At 42.5% G+C, this 14079-nt stretch overlaps 1 protein-coding gene across 1 annotated transcript in view; it reads left to right on the top strand.

The window, feature by feature from the left end:
* LOC115461247 (disintegrin and metalloproteinase domain-containing protein 33-like) overlaps nt 1-14079 on the top strand; it is a 365631-nt gene that overhangs the window by 61986 nt on the left and 289566 nt on the right. The gene's annotated exons all lie outside the window — the stretch shown is intronic.

The following is a 14079-nucleotide window of genomic DNA, read 5'->3' as shown; positions in this document are numbered from 1 at the left end:
ACGCGGGTTGCAAAGAACAACTCATAAAAAAAACTCCAGACCGCCCAAAATACAGCAGCCAGGCTGATATTCAGCAAAACACGCTTCGAAAGTGCCAACCCCCTTCAAGAAAAGTTGCATTGGCTCCCAATCAAAGAACGGATCACCTTCAAAATCTGCACCTTAGTCCACAAAATCATATACGGTGTAGTCCCAGGATACATAACAGCCCTTATAGATCTGCCAATAAGAAACAAAGTCAGATTGTCAAGATCCTACCTAAACCTACACTACCCAAATTGCAAAGGACTGAAATACAAAACATCTTACGCATCCGGCTTTTCCTACATAAGCGCAAAACTATGGAATGGTCTCCCAAAAGCTGTAAAAACAATCCACGACCACCTGAACTTCAGGAAATCACTAAAAACCAACCAGAATGGCCTACCCCAACGACCCCATGTAAACCTCTTCGCCCAGCAACACAGCATGACTAAAATCGTACTGGACAACACGCAATCTTCATCCCTTCTGACCCTCCACTCATACCTCATACGATCAGTATACAACCTTGTATTTGTTATCAACCGACTGGGCAAATACCTTTGACGGTACTATGTAAGCCACATTGAGCCTGCAAATAGGTGGGAAAATGTAGGGTACAAATGCAACAAATAAATAAATAAGCGGCATTTTAGAATAGCATGCGTAAGTGACATACCCCCGGATTCTATATTAGAGAGTTGCACGGGGACAGAAATCCTACCCATCCCCGCCCGACCCTGCTGGAATCTTACCCGTTCCCACCCGTCCCCACTGGAATCTTACCCATCCCCACCCATCCCCGCAAAAATTTAACCCATCCCAACCCGTCCCCACCTGTCCCCGCAAGAATTTAATCCATCCCCACCCATCCCCGTAAGAATTTAATGGTACATAAAAGAAAATTCCAGTCAGCTCCCTCAGTCTCTCTCTGGATTTGAGCCACAGCACTGTAGGCAAGGAAGGAATGGAAGTTGGAACACTCTGGTGCGCACATGTAAGACTTGTCTCCAATTCACTTGCACTGTATGCTGAGAGGTCGCCACATGCACGCGCCAGTAGGTCAGGTGACATCTGATTCTCGTGCCTGTGTCAGAACTGAGGTCTGTGCACCAGCCTGGTAGCAAAGAGGATTAATAGTAACATAGTAAGTGACAGCAAATAGACCTGAACGGTCCATCCACTCTGCCAATAGTCACACTCATGATCAAGTCATCATTAAATCAACGAGTGTGATATTATATACTTGATTATGGTGTTTCTTTCGTGTTTCTGGAACAAAGACCACAGAAGTCTATCTGGCCCTATCCTTATGTTCCAACTACTGGAGTTGCCGTTGAAGCCCACTCCAGTCTATTTGTCTTCTCATTTGTGGGACACAGACCGTAAAAGTCTGTCCAGCACTGTCCTCATGTTCCAGCCACTGAAGTTGCTGTCTAAGCCCTTTCCAGCCCATCCTACACCAGATTGCCATGTATGAGACACAGACCATACAAGTCTGCCAGGTATCAGCCCTAGTTCATCACAGCCAGAGTCGCCATCTAAGCGTCACTTGATACATCCACACACATGCAGCCATTTAAGGTTAGGTTTTATATAACTTCCATTTTCTAATTAGAGATCCTCTGTGTTCATCCCACGCCTTTTTGAATTCCGTCATCATTTGTGACTCTACCACCTCCTTAATGGAAGACTTTCCACATTTGTGCTGTTAAATCAAGGAAGAAGAAGAGGAGGAGAAGACAGCACTCAAAGAAATTGGTATTCGGTAGATGAGAGGCTGGTGCAGGTGCAGCTTACACTTCTACAAGAAGACCGCAGAACTGCTTCCATCCCCGCGGGAACCCCGCAGGAACTGCCTCCATCCCCGCGGGAACCCTGCAGAGCTGCTTCCATCCCCGCGGGAACCCCGCAGGAACTGCCCCCGTCCCTGCGGGAATCCTGCGGGTTCCGCGGGATTCCCGCGAACCCCGTTTCTGTGCAACTCTCTATTCTATATGGAACACCTAGAGATCCGAACCAATTCTATAACAATGCACATAACTTAACAAGCTTAACAATCTAATGAGAACTGATAACAGCACTTAACAGGCAATAATGAGCACTAATTGGAACTGATTAGAATTTAGGCGCACAAGTCGCTAAGCATATTCTGTAATGATGTGTACATTGTTAAGGGCAGGGAAATGAGCATTGCGTAGTATTCTAAAATTTACGTGCCTAGTTCTACGCACTGAGATTTACGCCACATTTTAATTGGTATAAATGGATACACGTAGATTTAGGTTCTGAAATATCAACTAAGCATATTCTATAATCGGCACCTAAATCTAGGCACAGATTATAGAAAACACTTAGTCGGCACTGATTCAGCGCCGATTTTTTAGGCGCCATATCTAGAATCTCCCCCATAGTGTGTAAATGCGTTGGCGGGACTCTCACGTAAGCATATAACTTACAGCAGTGTTTCCCAAGTCCAGTCCTAGAGTACTCTCTTGCCAGTCAGGTTTCCAGGATATCCACAGTGAATATGCATGAACTTGATTTGCATACACTGCCTCCATTATATGCAAATCTTTTTCATGCATATTCATTGTGGATATCCTGAAACCCTGGCTGGCAAGGGGTACTCCAGGACCGACTTGGGAAACACTGACTTACAGATACTGCCAGTTTCCCCATGTCCCTACCACATTTACATGATCACAGTTATGCCAGGTCTATGGCTGGTGTATCTGTGGTTAAATGTAAGTCACACTGATACCAGTTTGCGTTAATATTCCATAATGGAATATCGGTCCTTAGGAGCGACCTTCTTGCTCTGTTTTCTTGTTAAATGTATAGTAAAATTTGAGACACATACATATGTTTTCTGGGATCCAAAACACTTAGGGGTGAATTCTATATATGGCGCCAAAAAAATCGGCACTGAAAAAGCGCTGTTCTATAAGCCGCACTTAAAGTTAGGCGCAGTTTATAGAATAATGCTTACACTGCTGGCTGAATATCAGGCCCTATGTGCCCATTACCTGTGTAATGTTTAGAATAATGGCATATGTGTACATATATATTCACATAGGCATATAAATGCTGAATTTCCACCTAAGTGCTACTCTGTAAATATATACATAACTTACATGGGGAAAATTCTGTATATGGCTCCTTAAAAATCGGTACTGTAAAAATCACGCAGGTTTTTTGTTGTTGTTTTTGCATTGCCATACTGAGACAGACCGGAGGTCCATGAAGCCCAGCATCCTGTTTCTAACAGTGGTCAATCCAGGTTGCAAATACCTGGCAAGATCCCAGAACAGTACACTACATTTTATGCTGCTTATCCTGATGTACAACGGCTGATACAGATAAGCGATGTGTAGCCATCAGGATTGTTAAGCTCGTCCCAGAGAGTGTTAAGTCAGTGTTACAAGAGACACAAGTAGCACAGAATTGATAGTAAGGAGGAGGAAGGCGAGTCCATGATTATAAGCACATACACAAGCTAAGATTCACCATGTGGTGAAGTAATATCAGCTATGTAGACTTATGAGACTTCCCCTCCATTATTAGTTAATATAAGAACGATCACTGCAGAGGCGCGCATTACTCTAATTACTCCCTCTACTTCAGTCTATTTTGAATTGTATCCTAGAAATAAGCATTGAATTTTTCCTAAGTCCATCTTAATAATGGCTTATGGACTTTTATTTTAAGAAGTTATCCAGACTTTTAAAACCCTGCTAAGCTAACTTCTTTTACCACATTCTCTGGCAACGAATTCCAGAATTTAATTACACATTGAGTGAAGAAATATTTTCTCCCATTTGTTTTGAATTTACTACTTTGTAGCTTTATTGCGTGTCCCCTAGCCCTAGTATTTTTGGAAAGAGTAAAGAAGCAATTCACGTCTACCTCTATCATATCTCCCCTCAGCTGTCTTTTCTCCAAGCTGAAGAGCCCTAACCACTTTAGCCTTTCCTCATAGGGAAGTTGTCCCATCCCCTTTATCATTTTTGTCACCATTCTGGGTACCTTTTCTAATTCCACGCGGTTAGTGTGATTCTATAATCTACGCCTAAAGTTACACATTGTTTATAGAATACACTCACACGCTGTTTTTGCAACTAAAAATTTAGGCACACCCATTTAGAGGGGCATAATCGAACAGAACGCCTATCTCCATGGGCGTTAATTCCGAGAACGGGTCCGTGAAGGGGCGGAGTGAACGTATTTAAAAAAAAATTAGACTGCCCATGTTTTATTCGCCAAGGTGTGAGCTGGGCGTTTTTGCTTTTCAGCAATACTGGAAAATGAAATCGCCCAGCTCAAAAACGAATAAATCAAGGCATTTGTTCGTGGAGGGGCCAGGATTCATAGTGCACTGGTCCCCCTCACATGCCAGGACACCAACCGGGCCACCCTAGGGGGCACTTTTACCAAAACAAAAAAAAGGTAAAAGAGCTCCCAGGTGCATAGCACCCTTCCCTTGGGTGTTGAGCCCCCCAATCCCCCTCAAAACCCACTGCCCACAAGTCTACACCAATTACTATAGCCTAAGAGGTGAAGGGGGGCACCTACATGTGGTACAGTGGGTTGGGGGGGGTTGGACGACTAAGATTAAGCAGCACAATTGTAACAGGTAGGGGGGGGATGGGCCTGGGTCCACCTGCCTGACGTCCACTGCACCCCCTAACAACTGCTCCAGGGACAACTGCATACTGCTGCTTGGGAGGAGGGTTATGACATTTGAGGGTGAAGTAAAAAGTTGTGAAACATTATTTTTTTGTGGTGGGAGGGGGTTAGTGACCACTGGGGGAGTCAGGGGAGGTCATCCCCGACTCCCTCTGGGGGTCATCTGGTCATTTAGGGCACTTTTTGGGGCCTTATCGTGGAAAAAAACAGGGGTCCAGGAAAAGTGCCCTAAATTCTAGCTACAAACGCATCCATTATCGGCGAAAGGCGCCCATCTCTGTTCGGGTGGATAACCACGCCCCAGTTCCGCCTTCACCACGCCTCCGACACGCCCCCGTCAACCTTTGTCCGCATCCGCGACGGAGTGCAGTTGCAAAGCGTCCACGGTTCGGCTTCTCGATTATACCGCTTTATTGGTTTTTGTGAGAAAAACGCCCATCTCCCGATTTAGGTCGGAACTTGGGCGTTTTTCTCGTTCGATTATAAGCTGGGACAGTCACTTAAACCAGGTCTAAATATCTGCACCTAAGTTAGGCGCAGATCGGGTGTATTCTAAATTAGTACGCATAGTTTTTTTGAAACACCCACAGCCTGCCCATTCCACGTCCATGACCATGCCCCCTTTTTGACTTCACGCATTAGAATTGTGTGCACCACGTATAGAATACACCTAGAAAGTTGTGTGCATAAATTCTAATTAAAGCCAATTAGTGCCACTAATTGGTTAAGTACCAATTAGCAGGATTGATTGACTTGTTAATCAATTAAGTTGTGCGCATAATTTGGCTGTGCGGGCCAACTTAATGCGGCATATATAGAATTTGGGGATAGTGCATATCTGCAAGAGGTACATACATATGGGAAAGCATGGATGGGGCTTCCACTTATGCATGTAGTATACAGAATCTGTATATTATCTGCATGTCTCAGGCATTTAGGTGCCTAAGCACATATCTGCATATTTATCAGTTAGGCTTGTAGTCTACAAAGGAAAGTAGGCATCTACATTCCCTTATAGGATTGGCTGTCATACAGCTGCCCCGTGGGTGCTTAGGATTGCCATCCCTTCTTTCTGGAAGTGAACCAAAATGGACTCTAATGGCATTGTTAGAGAAAGCATGCTGGGTTTGATGGACCATTGGTCTAAATGAGTTTGGTGTCTCTTGTGTGTTTTTTTACTGCTGTTTAATTGTACTATTTTTTGCTTTGAGTGTCCTGGAAAACAGATTTATTTATGGGATTGATTGGATCTGACGTTTCTAGAATGTGTTGTTTGCTTTCTACACAATATTCTCATTGTGCATTTTATGAACTGTAATGAATATAATAGAAAAGAAAGACTTCAAAGATATTTTACCATATTATAGATTAATAAGCCATTTGTCATTAAGCCAAGTTGAAGGAAATGTGCTAAATTATTATCCCCAGGAGTGATAGAATGGAATCTGCCAGGTACTTGTGACCTGAATTGGCCACTCTTGGGAGTAGGATACTGGGCTAGACGGACCATCGCTATGACCCAGTCTGGCTATTCTTATGTTCATAGAACATTTTGCAGGATATGATGCGTGTGGAGATAATTGTCCTTTAGAGCAGACTTTGTCTGATCAATTTTAAATGTATGGGATACTGCCTCAAGTCATCTTTAAATAATGTAACTGAATTGTTTCCATGTGTGAGTATGTGGTTTATCATTGATAAGTGTTTGAAATAATTGAGTTTAAAATATTTTAGAGTGCCACCCACAATACATGGCAGCTGTTGCAGATTACTTAGAAATCCATTGTCAGGTGTAGTTGAAGGCTTTATCTGTCACTAAGAATACAAGTAGCACTTTTCAGATGTATATGCCTAGTGCCCACTCAAGTTATCGTTGTCCCCCAAAAATCCAGTTCTGACAATACCACTGGATATATCTCACGTCTTTTTTCTGTAGTAGCTCAAGGGAAGTTATATTCAGAAACAGGAGGAATTTTCATATCTTCAATCTGTTTGTACCTGAGGCAGTGAAGAATGAACTGACTCACCCAAGATTGGTGTCCCTGGCTCTCCGCCTGCTGCTCTAACCAACAGGGGCTGTGTGTGTCAGGGGCATCAGGGCAGTTTGTGGCAGAACTTTGAATCACATTGGATGACAAGTAAAAAGTTATAATGATCTTATAAGGCCAGGCTAATCTGATGTGCAAATTACTCTGATAAGCAGATCTTTCCTCCATTTGCTTCCTCTTCTCTTCCCCAGGGATTTGCTCATATGGTACAGATACCCAAGTCTAAAACTTTCTGTGAACTTGTTGAGCTACCAGAGCTGCGTTGAAGTGCCCGTCATTCTACCTCCTTCCTATCTCCCAGGGCGAACCCAAGCGTATCTGGCACCTTAGGCAAACCTTCTTCTGTGCAGCCTCCCAGGGGCAGCTCAAGGCCCCTTTCCCCTTATTTTCAGTGTCTTCCCTCTCTACCCCAAGTGTCCACTATCATTCCGTCCCTACCTCTTCATGTCCACCATCACCTCTTCCTACCTCCAGTGTCTACAATCATTCCTTCCCTTCTTCCTCCAAGTGTCCAACCTCTCTCCTTCCCCACCTGAAGCCATCAACAATTAGGGTGAACCAAGGGTCACTGCATAATGAGAGAGGATTAGTTATAATGTCTCAAGCAAATTAATTTCCTGGGTGAGTAAGAGTAAGGAAACAATTCATTAATTTATAATTTGCCTGGCAGTTTGTCTTGGCTCCTTTTGGGCTTCTATCTTAGTAAGAACTGACCCCATCTAGAGCTATGCTGAATCTTAGCATAGAGTGAATAACAATCACAATATACTGGAGGTTTTTATGCCAATGATGCGAGTGAGTACTCCGTAAAGTGTACGACAGTATAACTGCAAAGTTCGGAGTTACTTCATGACACGTGAGGCTTTCCCTCCAGATCAAAAATAAGATTATGACACGCTGTTTTTAGAAGAAAGGATTCTATTATATGATTTGCCTCTGTTACAGTAACATAGCAAATGATGACAGATAAAGACCTGAATGGTCCATCCAGTCTGCCCAACGGTCACATTCATTATCAATTCAAGATTTAAATCAACAATGAATGTGATATTATATACTTGATCATAGTCTTTCTTTGGCGTTTCTGGGACATAGACCATAGAATTCCACTCTGCTCTGTCCTATATTTCAACTACTGGAGTTGCTGTCAAAGCCCCACTCTAGCCTATCCAAATCCATCTTGTCATTTGTGGGACAAAGACCGTAAAAGTCTGTCCAGCACTGTCCTCTAGTTTTACCACTTTCCCTTCTCTGGAAAATATTTGTTTCTATATTAATATCTTTCAAGCATTTAAACATCTGCATCATATCTCCTTGTCCCTCCTCTCCTCTAGGGTATACATATTCAGGTCTTTCAGTGCAAGCCCCATATCATTCTTGTCACCTTCCTCTGGACCACTTCAAGTCTTCTTACATCTTTAGCAAGACAAGGCCTCCAAAACTGAACACTATACTCCAGGTGGGGCCTCATCAATCACTTGTACAGGGGCATCAACACCTCCTTTCTTCTGCTGGTTACACCTCTCTCTATGCAGCTTAGCATCCTTCTGGCTACAGCCACCACCTTGTCACACCAGCACCTCACTACACCCTCCCTCGCTACATCCACAGGGTCCTGAACACTACCTCCACAACATGCCCAGCCAAACTGACCCAGAGAGCAAAACCAAATCATGAACTGAACTCAAATGTACACAGGGCTAGGGTTACCATATGGCTCAACCCTACACAGGGCCATGCAGGCCCTGACACAGAAACTTACACTGAACTCCTTTTACTGGTTCCAGTTATGCTTAAAAGACAGTGAATAACATTTTTTTCTAATTTATTTTTACAATAAGTGTGTTGTGACTGCAACCTTATTTTTCTGGCCTTCTCTGGCTGTAGAGAAGGTATGATTTATACGTCTGTTTCTGTAACAAGCCCATCTGGAGCTCATTGTACAGAAGGGCTGGCAGAGGAGGAAAGGGTGTGCTAATCACAGAGACCTGCAGTAAGTAAAACAGGGAGTCTTGCTTTGTTGTTTTTCGGAGACTGCCAGGACCAGCACATGTGTATCACAGAAGGACATCAGAGGACATGTGTTAGAACAGCACTTACTGACAGGGAGAAAAAATAGCCCTGGTTTCCTGACATCTGTTCATCTGTTACTGGTTTCACTCTGTTGACCTTCTCCCCACAGTTCTTCCACTCTCACTTCTGGGTCTTGCTAAACCTATTCATGCCTCCCTCCCTCTGCCCCTCCCCCTCTTCTGCCATCTGATAGTACTTGCTTGCCAGACTGCAGCTGGGCTCCCTCTTATCGCTCTGGGAGCAAGATAAGGAGGAGCAGAGGAGATAGTCTAACAATAGAAGTCAAAAGCCAGGGCTTCTTTTCTGAGGACCTGAAAGGAGAGCATTGGTTTATTAAATGATCAGTGGACCACCATTTTGTGTAACACACTGCACTGATGGCTGGTTTCCAGAGAGCTGTGGTTAGCATGCAGTACCATTTACAGAAAAAAAGAGCTATAATTTATAAAAGCAGTATATATTCGGCAATGACTTGCCACAGAACAGGGTGGGTCTTCATTAGATCGCTGCACACCCTTCTGGGTCTTCCAGGGCAAGGCTCACCAGCCTCTATAACTTTCTGTGGGGTTCACATGTCTCTTGACCTCTTATGCTTCTCTTCCTAGTCCACACCCTGAATTAAACCAACAAGGATTTCATTCCAAAGGTACCATATACTTTCTATTTAGATGAAGAGAATTATAACAAAAAAAATAGCTCCATTATGATCAGACAGGCAAGTCACATCTATCTATGCATCTTGATAAACTGCTAGTTTTTATTGAGACTTTAGTGCTGTGTCACTGGCATGCTTCCTGAAAGAAGTAAAAAGAAACCACAAACATATAATGTTTTTCTTGTGCCCTCTTTTTAGTGACTGGCTAAAGTATTGATGGTGATGATAAATATCACTGACACTAACAAGAAACCTCATTTGTATGCTTGCAAACTGTTTATGTGCTTAGACTGACACGCCTATCTTTCAGCTGGATCCGGTGTTGTTCAAAGTACTATGTCAAAATACTTAAGTAAAAGTAAACATAAGGCTATATTTTAGTACTTAAGTAAAAAATACAGTGAAGAATTCATTAAAAATTGACAAGTGAAAGTAAAAAGGTATTGTCTAATGTAATACTTTTTGAGTAAACAGTAAAAGTACTGCAACTACAATGAATGCAACTATTGTTAACATTTTATCCCAACAACTTTATTGCTTCAACAATTCAATCCACTTTGCTTTTGGTAAAACTAACTTTTCAAAATGACTGTCCACTCATTCAAGTGCGTTTATGAGTCATTAATCCAGCAGCTTAAAAAGGTGTTCAACACTTTGAGATGGTGACATTGTGCTCTGCCCTGGATAATGGCGGATTATAAATAATAGAAACTATAGGTGTATGTTTGCTCTAAAACATAGACCTGCTGTCTGCATAATAATTAAGAGTCAGTTAAAATGAATATCAAATTAGGCCTCACAAGCCAAGGGTACCAACTAAGTGGACCACACCTAATTAGGCTATCATCATAGGCCAACCACCACCACCGGAAAACCTGCAGAGAGCAAAAAAACTCAACATATAAAGAGAAAAAAGGCAGTCTGCAGTAAAAACCAGAGGGATTGTTAATGACTAATACTTCATTTAAATACACAGACAACATCCATGTGGAGCTAGTAAGCAACTAATTGTGCTAGCGGAAGAGTAATCAAATACAGTAAGAACTAACAGGAACAACAAAATGTAAGGAATTCGGTTAGAAGTATAGAATAATTCACCACAAAAGCAGAAGTACTTAGCTTGATCCAAAAAGGAAGACCAGAACTGCTTGTTTCATAAATTGCTCAAAATGGGTGAATCATCCAAAAGAAGGAAGCAATAAAGTCAAAAAATTCAATAACTTCTCCCGATATCCAAACACAATCTTGTTTTTTTGTTGACCCTTGTAGTATAAACAAACCAATCTCTCTCTCGACAGTCAGTGAATTCCCTCTGTTTTGCTACTTCATCAGGATGAGGATATGCATAACTTCCATCTTCCTTACACATACAACTTGCAACAAAATGGCAACAGGTTATAAAGACGCTCTTGCGATTAATTCATGAATTATTCTGATGTCATTTCGTAAAGAAATCTCCATATGTCGGATAGATTCAGTAGTGCAACATCACTTCCATGTGTCTCAGTGTACCAGTAAAACGCCCTCCCATTCCATCGGACCATTCAGGCCCTTAGGACCTATCGTATGTAAATGATAAATCCATCTTTGTTCTTTCTGATGTAGAACCCTTGAGATATCACCCCTTCTTACCGTTATCTGGTAACAGTTCAATCCAATGTAGCGAAGTTGATCACATGAATGGTTGTAAATAATACAGTGCTTACTAAAGGCATGTGTACTTTTTCTTTTTGAATACAGTGTTTATGTTCAATTAAACGTGTTTTAAGCATGGGTTTAGTTTGTCCGATATATCTAAGACCGCAGGGCAAGTAATCATATAGAATCACTGCCTTGGAAGTACAATCAGTTGTATGTTTCATATATCCATTTGTTGTTGATGTCATCCCAAAATCTATTGGTTTCAACCATAATGTTGCACATAATGCACTTCCCACATTTTAAGCGTCCAGATGTATTAACTTCCTTTTTTGTCAAAACATCAGAGTGGCATAGTATACTCTGACAGATTCGCCATTCTGGAATAGGACACCATGCATTTCTATTCGGCAAAATTATGTGTTGTTAGGATATTCCAATGTTTGTAAATCATCTTGGCAATTTTGGGAGATAACGATGTGTATTGCATGATGCACGGCATGTTCTGATTCTGGGCTTAGATTTTTTCGATTCTAACAGAAACTCACGATGATTGAACAGTGTCCTCTTGTATGCATATTTAATAATTTTGTTTAGGATACCCTCTGTCCGTCAATTTCTCTTTCAATTGAATGCAGCACTTCCTTTTTGGATCAAGCTAAGTACTTCTGCTTCTTTGTTATCATCGACATGCTGTCCAATTACAGATAAGGCTTTCACAAAGTTGGAATCATTTTCTGTTGTTGTTCTAATGATTTTTCATCTGATAAACTCTGAATATCTTAAAGAACTGATGGAAGAACATCAAATGTGTGGGAACCCTTCAGTTTTAAGGCCAGACAAACAGACTTTCTCTCTAAAGACTCTATCAATCCAGTGGACAGTTTTTTGGAGACTGCCAGGACCAATGTAAAATTTGGATATCCCAATGTCAAATTTTCCATGGGATATCCAACATTCTGTTCACCAAGAATTGCAACCAGCTTCAGTTTTCATATCCATTTCATAAATGCCTAATCTCTGCAACACAACAAAACTAAAGTACGTAATGGACATAACGCACTCTTCCATTGTACGATTCCCTAATGTGGCTGTGTCACATGAACTTTATCTTACACAACATCACTTTGTATTTGTTTACACCCGGAGTCTGCAAACGCCTCTCCAGTACTATGTAAGCCACCTTGAGCCTACAAATAGGTGGGAACATGTGGGATACAAATGTAACACATAAATAATACATTTCAAAGTAACCATGGAAATGCAGTGTGCTGGGGGGTGGAAACTACCAGACACAGTGAGGAAATGGAAATGCTTGATTGGACCAGTAGTGTTTTATTCTATCAGCCTATTCTGTATAATACTGCTGACCCGACCCGGCGGTGATTCAGCAGAAAGATTGCTTCAGGGGTCTGATTAAAAGCAGCTGCTGATGTCATACAATGTTGAAATATGAACTATATTTATCAAATGAATAACCTTTCAGTGTGGAAATTACAATGGAAAGGGGAAATTCCAAACGCAACTTCAGCAATGGCCATTGTTTGTGCTTTAATTTAGTTGGCAAAAGTTTGTGGCAAAATCATTGCTGGTTGGTTGTGACTGGGAAGGCTGGTTCTGTTCTGGTTTGCAGTAGTCTGTTTACTATTTTAAATAGCTGCTTGGTTGAATTTGCAGCTTGTTCAATGTGTTGAGAGTATTGTTTTTGGCTGTTGTTAAGGGCCTGCCATGCCATTATCTTAAATTTAAACAAGAGTCACTGCTCGACAAGTCTCTGTTTGATTATATCTTCTTCAGGAGCATTCCCAAACCAGGTACATTATTAACACAGTCTAACAGAACTTGGCATCCTCCAATGGCAGTTGAGGATGGTATGCCTGGGACAGCATCATCAGTGGCGTAGCTAGGGTAGTTGACCACCCGGGGCCGGTCATTTTTTAACACCCCCTCCAAAATCTAGTACTAGGCATGCCGAGAATACAAACACCTCAGGACCTATAGAGCAATTCTACCATACCATAAGCAGTCACACAAGGAAAAGGAAAGCATCTAAACACTACAGTGAGCACTAGAACATCAATTCACCTATTGTAAAATGAAACCAGAATGCTGCCCACTCTTCCACTGATCTCCCCTCCTGACCAACTTCTGATCTCTCGCTCTCCACTCACCTCCTGAATCCTCTGGCTCCAGGTGCTGGTCCACATCACCCAGGATGTGAGGGAGTGTTCAAACCCTCCTCTATGGAGCTGTCACTGCTGTCGGACACTTGCAGGCAACCAGCTGCTTCTGCAGATGCTGCAATATTGGGTCACTTGATAGAGGCTGCAGGTCCTCTGCAGCTGCTCCCAGCACAGCACTCTATTCAGGCCTATGGGCACTGCCTTGGTGTGGGACACACTGGCTCTCGCTCCTATGTGATCTAGATGAGACATTTTTGGCATCTGGTGCCATTCTCACACCTGACATGTTTGCAGGTCATTTCACCTGGCTGATGCACGTTCCGTTGCCAGATGCTGCTGGTACTGAGGGTGGTGCGTTCTGGATTGTAGCCATCCTTGGTTCTAGTTGGAGCTCAAAGGGGCCCATTGCATGGGCAGCATAGAGATCACGGCGTCCATGGAGCTCTGCATTTCCCCCAACTTCTTCTCTCCTTATCTTCCACCTCCTGACTATCCCTGCTGCAGTGCCCACTCTCCTCTGATCTCACCTCCTGACCAACTTCTGATCTCTCTCTCTCCCCTCTCACCTCCCTCATCTAACTTCTTCTCTGCTGACTTTCACCTCTCACCTCCTTCACTCTGTTCCCTTTCACCTCCTGATCTTCTCTCCTGACCTTCCCTCTCACTCACAGAGAAGTATTGGTTCCATAGGTTAAGTACTAATTTGTTCTACACATTAAAGGGCAGAACTTTTAAATGCCCAGCTGGATATATGTGGTGGTAATAATCTCAT

This window comes from Microcaecilia unicolor, chromosome 2 (genome assembly GCF_901765095.1).
Source record: "Microcaecilia unicolor chromosome 2, aMicUni1.1, whole genome shotgun sequence".
NCBI classification, from domain to species: Eukaryota; Metazoa; Chordata; class Amphibia; order Gymnophiona; family Siphonopidae; genus Microcaecilia; species Microcaecilia unicolor.
The sequence above is the reverse complement of the archived record's forward strand: the minus strand, read 5'-3'. Positions and strand labels throughout refer to the sequence as shown.